Raw genomic sequence first — 6997 nt, forward strand, 5'->3', positions numbered from 1 at the left:
AAGCAAATTGGGGATGGTAACGGGTAAAGTAAGCCTATTTGACGATTTAGTTCTAAAACAAAAATTTCTGCCCATGTCTTACTATATTATATGGGGTATCCTAGGATAATCTGATACTATTGAAACTTTTTAAAGAATTCTATGTAACTAAAAAAAAATGAAGAAATTACCCGGTTTTAGTTAACTCTTTCTATTTTTAACTAAAATTTTAAATCTGTTAATTAATACATACTTTTCTAATCATAATATCTATTTTACTTTTCCTAGGTTTTGAAATGTAAACTACAATGATTTGAAATGTAAACTACAACTATTTGAAATATAAAGTTTTGAAATTTAGACCACTAGGTTTTAAAATGTAAATTATAGGTACTTTATACCACATGTTTATAAATGTAAATCAATGGTATTTTAGTCTCTGTCTTTAATTATCGGAATTAATTATAAAACTAAAATGTGTGACTATTTATGGTTAGTGAAAGATAAGTGGGTAGTTTTCAAAAAATCCCCAAAAAAATATAATAGGACAAATAAGTGATAAATAATTAAGTGTTAAGAATCACTCTCTAATCCCATAATAGGGGTTTTGAGATATGGATTAATCATCTAGCATCTATATTAAAAAAAAAAAAGATCAAAAAATGCCTGATAGTATGCATGCAATGAGCATTAGTCTCACATTAGTGAGAAGTGGACTTTACTCTATATACATATCAAGGTCGTACCACTCTCTAACCCCATGATCATCAAGTATCAAGGATATTCTTCATACTCTATTTTTATTGTTCTATGGTAGCCAAGATTTAGAATGAGGCTTTGATATTTCTCTTAAAGTATTCAAAACATAGACTATCTTGGATATCTTTGAATGTTTGGTATCACATTTTGATGACTCTTCTTTGACCAATTAATTTTATTGGTTATTGCTTGGGGTATTTGGGGGAGAAAGATAAATTTAAACATGGTGGTCTTTGAGCCATTGCACTTTGGGCGGATGTTTATTACACATAATGGAATCAAACTCAGCTTCCATTTCAGCCATTGTGTAAAAAATCAAGACCACCTATGTCTACTTACAGACTTGATCTTCTTGGCGAGTCTTTAAAAATGAATAACAATGTAGCCCTAAATTTAGCAACGGTGTCATTGGGGTTGGGGTCACTATTAGAGCAGCATGTCACGCTCCTAGCCCTCAACTAGTAATCGTGCGACACTTAGGATGGTCTGTTGTACTAAGTGAGCCTTCCCAATCCCAAATGATCCTCAAAGTGGAGTAAATAGAGATTTAGAGTGATGAAGAACTTTAAGAGATAATTAGGGAATACAAGGAAAGCATGAAAGGGTGCGTGTTTTATATTACACTTGAGATGTTTTGTACAAGTTGCCTAAGTTGGCTACAAATGAACCCCAAATGGCTATTCATAGTTAACCACCATGATCATGAGTGGCTAGGATCTTGCCACTTGTCTAGATACTATAGAGTTTCTAGAATGTACATGGAATATTACAAGTGTTTGGGATTTATGGCTTACACATAAATGCAAATCTTGATAATTAAATAAACATATTCAAAATATGAATGCAAATTTTGATAATTAAAGATTAAGTAATTAAATAATTACAATATGAATTTAGAATAACCATGGATTTAATGTAAGAATAACATAAATTAGATCAAGAGAAAAAATAGACCACTGTGGAGAGAAAACCAAGTTCATTAAAATAATAACTCTATGATTTTAAGTGAATTACAAAATGTAACAAGGCTTGACACAAATAAAGATTTGTTGTCCAAAAATCTCTATTCCTAACCTCCTCCTTGAGACTGTTTGAAGCTACTACAATGGAATGAGATTGAGATCAAGCCTTGAATCTTCATGCAAGTCAATCTTTCTTGATGAAGATCTTGGAGAAAACTAGTAATCTTAAGAGCGCGAGAGAGAAAGAGAGGTTTATAGAGAAAGAGAGAGGTGAGTGATCAAGTCACCAATTAACTCAAATGAACCATTTATATAGTATAGGAACCTCATTAGACTCAACCAATGAGATTAGAACATTTTAATTTGAATTTTGGAGCTAAAACACATCACTGTATAGATTTGTACAGATGGCCCAGGTGACACGTCGCCTAGGTGCTTATGGGAAATTTCATGTTATATGCATAATAACTTAGTGAAATTTTTTAATATGCCACCATAACTTACTATCCCAAATATATGCAATTTCAATTTTTTAGACAAAAATACCCCTAACATTGAAATTGCATCGAAAAAGCATCGTTTGGGATAATAATAAAGTTTTCATGATTGCATCGAAATATCATCTATGTACCATCGATTTTGTATCAAAATATCATCGATTTGGCATCGAAACACCATTGATTTTGCATCGAAAAGTCATCGTTTTGGCCAAAAAACAAGTTTTCATTGTACCATTGATTTTGCATCGAAACATCATCAATGTACCATCGATTTTGCATCGAAACACCATCGATTTTTCATCGAAACATCATCGATGTACCATCGATTTTGCATCGAAACACCATTGATTTTCCATCGAAAAAATATCGTTTTGGCAAAAAAAAAACTTTTTATGATTGCATCGAAAGAACATCGAAACACCATCGATTTTGCATCGAAAAATCGATGGTACATTGATGATGTTTCGATGCAATCATGAAAACTTGATTTTTATCCAAAGCGATGTTTCTTCGATGCAAAATCGATGGTACATCGATGGTGTTTCGATGCAAAATCGATGGTACATTGATGATGTTTCGATGCAAAATCGATGGTATTTCGATGCAAAATCGATGGTACATCGATGCCGATAGTGTTTCGATGCAAAATCGATGGTACATCGATGCAGTTGCGATGCAATTATGAAAACCTGTTTTTTTTTAATGTTAGGGGTATTTTTGTCTAAAAAATTGAAATTGTCATATATTTAGGATAGTAAGTTATGGTGGCATATTAAAAAAATTTACTAAGTTATTATGCATATAATATGAAATTTCCCGTGCTTATTTCACAAACGAGGGACGCGTCACCTCCTAGAGGCGACGCATTGCCGGTGCCTCTGACTTGGCGCTCAAAAAATTGTCTCAAAACATATCCAAATGCTCCAAAATTTTTTGGGCACTCTCATATACTCCAAAGAAACACTTTGGACTCAAAAATATGATTTATAAATGTCTATACCATAAGTCAACTCTCACATGTTGACTTTAGTAAAACCGTTACGGTTTTAGCACCTCTTCGTGCCTACCAATTTCACTATGTATTTAACCAATCATAACAACAAGTATATTCTATATTATCTACAAAGGTCTAGTACCTTCTAACCAAGTCTAGTCAACTTCTAGAGTCTTCTAGAGTTGTCTAGTTCCCTCTTGATAGTTCTCAAATGCTCTAGAGTATTCTAGAGGCTTCTACATTCTTCTCGCACCATCTAGCATGTTCTAGAACATTCTAGAATCTTCTAGCATCTTGAAGCACATTCTAGTGTACTCTAGAACTTTCTAGAGTCTTTTAGGCTTGAGTTGAGTCCATCGAACTCTAGCTTTCTCTAGACAATGCTAGACCGCTCTAGAAATTTATTATGTAGTAATTTGTAGAAAAGTCTAGACTCTTTAGGTAAGCACCATTTCTTTGGATTTTAAGGAGAAAAATGAGCAGGGAGTGACATCCTCCCCCACTCAAGTTCGTGACGTCCTCAGTGCATCTACAAGCTTGAATCTCTCAATTTGATCCTTAAACTGCCACAAGGAGTCCTTCAATTCCCAACTTGCTTCAACATCTGGAGTATTTTTCCATTTTACCAAGTATTCTTGATAGCTTGGCACCCCTCTTCGTCGAATTAGGCGATTGTATCTACCTCTTTGTCAAAAGAGGTTATTACTGTAGTTGGTGCCCTCTTTGATTTTCCTCGTGACGGATCCTCTTCATCCCCATGATATGGCTTTAACATGCTCACATGGAAGACTAGATGAATCTTAAGTTTCGAAGGTAGTTGTAGCTTGTAATTTACCTTTCCAATTCGTTTAATCATTAGAAAGGGCCCTTCATACTTTCGTATTAACCCCTTATGAACCTTACGAAAAGCTTTAAATTGTTGGGGTAACAACTTTACAAGTATCAAGTTCCTTTCTTGGAACTCCACTAGCCTTCTCTTTTTGTCGGTCCATTTTTTCATCCTTATTTAGGTATGCACGAGCCAACTCTGCTTGTTCATGCCAGACCTTAGCGAATTTGAAGGCAGCTAGACTTTTTCCTTCGTAACTTGTTGCCAAGGCATGAGGCGTCATAGGTTGTTTCCCCATGACAACCTCAAAAGGACTCTTATTTGTAGATTCACTTCTTTGCAGGTTATAAGAGAATTGAGCCACATCAAGCAATTTGGCCCAATCTCGTTGATTTGAACTAACAAAGTGCCGAAGGTATAACTTTAGTAATGTGTTGATACACTCTATTTGGGCATTGCTTTGTGGATGAAAACTTGTTGAGAAGTTCAAGTATGATCCTAACAACTTGAACAACTCTGTCCAAAACTTCCCTTTGAACCTTGAATCCCGACCACTCACAATGTTGGATGGAATACCCCAATGCTTCACCACATGTTTGAGGAATAACCGTGCTGTCTCTTTAGTAGTACAATCAGCATGGGCACCTATAAATGTGGCATATTTGTTGAATCGATTAACAATAATTATAATGCCACCACATCCCTCTGACGTGGGTAGAGAAGTGATGAAATCCATTGAGACACTCTCCCAAGGTCTCTCCGGAATGGGTAGAGGTTCCAACAACCCTCTTGGTGGATGTTGTTCAATTTTGTCTTGATGGAAAACAAGTCAAGTCCTCATATAAGCCTTTACCTCATCTCTTAACTGAGGCCAGTAGTAGACCGCCTTAAGTAATGCTAGAGTGTGCTTGGTGTCACGAGCTGACATTTTGATAGCAGAAATGCCCATGTGACACCTTGACTCCTCTAAGCCAAGGTCAGCCTTCCAACCATTCGGATAACAATGGGCACATTTTTCGCGCGACCGTATACCTCTACACACTTCCTTCTCTTGAAAAAATCTCACTGAGTCGTGCTCTCGAGCATCGATGAGTGCATCCATGCATCAAGCTCTTTAGCCAAGATACTCACATTGTTTATAGGTTCTCACTATAGCAAGGCAAATCACAACACTGATGCTCACCTAGGCATCCGCAAGTCAAGGTAGCATGTGTGGCTAAGAGCCAACACCAAGCTAACGTGTCAACACCTATCATCATGCCCTATTCGATACTACCCAAATAGCTCTCATCACTGTCTAGGGACTCCCATAAGTCCATTGTAACGTACTGGATAGCCAAGACCATTACACTGTGTATTTTAGATAGTGCTAGGCTCGCTAATCAAGTCATTTGGCCATAAACGTGATTAACGACTTAAGGTTGAATTTTTTGGATGAAAGGAATAGTCTTTTCATTAAAACGTTAAGTGCGTACATGGGATCCCAAAATAAACGTTTACAAGGTCATTTACAGTTCCAAAAAGGTAATTACAACTCAAAAATTACAAACAGTCGACTTAAGCGGCAAAATAGGGTTTGATCCAAGTTCTTCTGAGAAACCCAGGCCGTGGTGGTCGAGCAGCCGCATATGTACACATCGCCACCAAAACTCTCCAACTCATGGCTGGTCCAACTTCCTTTTTCCCTTACCTGCACCACATAGCACCCGTGAGCCAAGGCTCAACAAGAAAACTCAAACATGCTCTTAAGCAGTTAATAACATATTACAGAATCATAATAAGCATGCCTAGCAGTAATAACCCTACTCATGCATCCATTCTATTCAGATAAATGACTACAACATCATATCGGGGCCCATTGCCCTAAATAATTGACTAATAAGTCATATTAGGGCCCGGTGCCCTAGGATATGGGACCATGGAGTCACCTCGGGGCCCATTGGCCTATCCTCTGGATAACCAGCCCTGGAGCTGGCCCAGCGTACCTGGAACTTTAATTTTCCAACGACCATAGGGTCGGTCAAGCGTATAAAACGCTCCTGATTAGGCCTAACCATAACGACCAGCGCTCAACACGCTATTGCCGCCCTTAACTTATAAGTCAATGCTTTTCAATCAGATAATGCAAATAATCATACACCATTTAACAATTATCCAAATACATAGCATTCAAGCATGCTTAATCAAGAAATCACAAGCATAATCATAATCATGCACATTTACAGGTGCCTGAGCCCAAATCATAACTATATTTAACAACCGGGCCAAGACCTAATCACATACATCACGTATTGGGTGAAATTTTCTTACCTTTGGTCCAAGCGCAAGTAAATAAGCAAGCAAGAACGACTCCCAAGAAAGATCCTCTCCCGAGCCCTAGTAGTAACCTAGCCACAGCCCACAAATAATGTTCTCATTACCATTCGGTTCCATAATTGAACCCCGGGACTAATCCCTTACTAATCCCGTGCTCTCGGGATCTCCAATTCCCTTACACGGGGTGGTGAAATTGTCCCCCGAGCCCCTGGGCCTATGCCCTAAAATTACAAAACTAAGGCCCCAGAAAAATGGCCTGGCGCTGCGGCACTCAACCAGAGCCTCCTGCACTGGACCACCCTAGCATTGTGGCGCCCTTGCGCGAACCCAGAAATCTGGTTTTTTCCACCATTTTCTCCGAACTGAAATCCATGTAAACTTACCACTACTCCAAACCCAAACAAGAACTATACCCTAAAAACATTTCCAACCATCCTAAACAACTTATACACCCTAAAAACCAAGAAAAATTCTTAACCCAAATCAAAATCCAAGCATTAGTTTAAAACTTTACTAATACTTAAACCACAGAAGGAATCCACCAAAAAAAATAGAGCATAACCTTACCTTAATGAAGAATCATAACCCCTGTGTTGTTCCACTTCAATCCAGCTTCAATTCCCTTCAATTCCAATCTTTTCTCCTTAAAAAACATAAA

The sequence above is a fragment of the Humulus lupulus genome, chromosome 7 (genome assembly GCF_963169125.1).
Source record: "Humulus lupulus chromosome 7, drHumLupu1.1, whole genome shotgun sequence".
NCBI classification, from domain to species: Eukaryota; Viridiplantae; Streptophyta; class Magnoliopsida; order Rosales; family Cannabaceae; genus Humulus; species Humulus lupulus.